We start from the raw sequence: 1771 nt of genomic DNA on the forward strand, positions 1-1771 counted from the left end.
ATTTTTAAAATTTAGAAGGAACTTCTAAAACTTTTGGGGGTGCATTCAGAACTCTAAAAAAATTTAGTTTTTTAAAAGATGGGGTGCCAACTTCACAGAGGTCATTTAAATGGATTTAAGGTCTCAATCCCAAGTAGCAAAATGACGATAAATTTTGGTCACAAAATGATCAATTAGACATCCTAAGTTAGGTCGCATAAAACCCGAGAATGACGTCATATGTCATATCCATGGGAGGTAATTTTCGTTTGACGGCAAAAATAAGACCAATTACAGCATTAATATATAATAACATATATGTGTATTAAAACATGTAGATAAATCTAAATAATTTAATTTATAAAATTTTTATTAAAGATTTTTTCGGACAAAAATTGTCTGAATAAGTGAAAATCGAACAATTATCTGTCCGATTTTTCAAATTCAATATCAATTCAATATCTGAATTCTCTGTATGGGAATCGTGTCAAAAATTGAATTGATAGAAATATATATTACAATATTATTAGCTGCATTTTGCAGGTTTTATATACACTCATGACAAAAACTTGAATACGGGTATAAATAGTGAATATCACGCCGCATAACGGTAAGCGACTGAACTATACTATTTCAAATAATAGTTAATTTTGTAATACTTTGTAATAAGCTGCAGATTCTGTTCAGTTTTTGTTGCCAATCTGCCGTCAGATTGAGCACGCCAGATCTTGCTCAGTTTCTGCCGACAAATTGATATCAGCCACGTCAGCAAGCTTTGCTCAGTTTCTGCCACCAATTTGCTGTCTGGTTATGTCAGCAAGCTTTGCTCGGTTTTTGCCGGCAATCTGCCAGCTTAATAGGTAATAACAACTCTTGTACCAAATTTGTAGCCTTTTTGCTGACAATAATTTGTAGCGGGCACTTAGCAAAATCTGTTAGAACAGATCTGGCTAACTGGGTCGTCACAAAAATGGATACAGAAGTACGTGTTGTCAAGGTCGCTGAATACGAATCTGGGATCAGGATTACAAAATACAAAATAGTGGATCCAATATGACGAACGCTAATTAGCTAAGAAGTAGAGCGGTTTTTGTCCGCAGTCAGGAAGTGAAATTCGTAAATTGGCCTTTATAAGGGCCGATAACAAAAAAGATAATTCCAATAATAGATGTTATTTACAACGAGAATCGAAAAAGATGTAGGTTACATGAAATGAACGTGAAAAAGAAAATCAAATCAAACGAGTTATGTAGGCCTAATCCTTGTGTCGGTTTGAGAGAAATGCAACCCAGCAAACACATATTCTAACAGTTATATAACATTGGAGTAAAAAATTAAAATAACAGCTGTTATATCTTTATTATATAATTGTTATATACCATCTGTTTACTGTTGCTACCCTGCCGAAAATGGTCGATTAAAACCGATTAAAACATAATCCGTTTTAATCGGTTTTAATCGGTTCAATCCGCGCCCGGATTAAAAAGTATTCGATTTTAATTCCGAACGAACTATAATCGGTTTTAATATCGCTTTCGCGGATTATTTCCAATCTAAAATCATTACATTCTAATCCATATTGTTGTCAATCCAAATAAACACGAATAATCGAATGGATATTGTTGCTGCCGTAGGTCGTCACATTAAGCACAATCCGCGATACAATAGTGCGACCCGCAACTTGGCGGCTCACGCGCTCGCGCGTCCGCGCGTAGTCCCGGGCGGCGCCGCTACGCGGCGAAGGTCGAGCGAGCCAACCTGGAAGTAGAAAGCGGTCAAGCGGGGATATAAG

Source organism: Formica exsecta, unplaced genomic scaffold (genome assembly GCF_003651465.1).
Source record: "Formica exsecta isolate Colony F162 unplaced genomic scaffold, ASM365146v1 scaffold1248, whole genome shotgun sequence".
Taxonomy (NCBI): Eukaryota; Metazoa; Arthropoda; class Insecta; order Hymenoptera; family Formicidae; genus Formica; species Formica exsecta.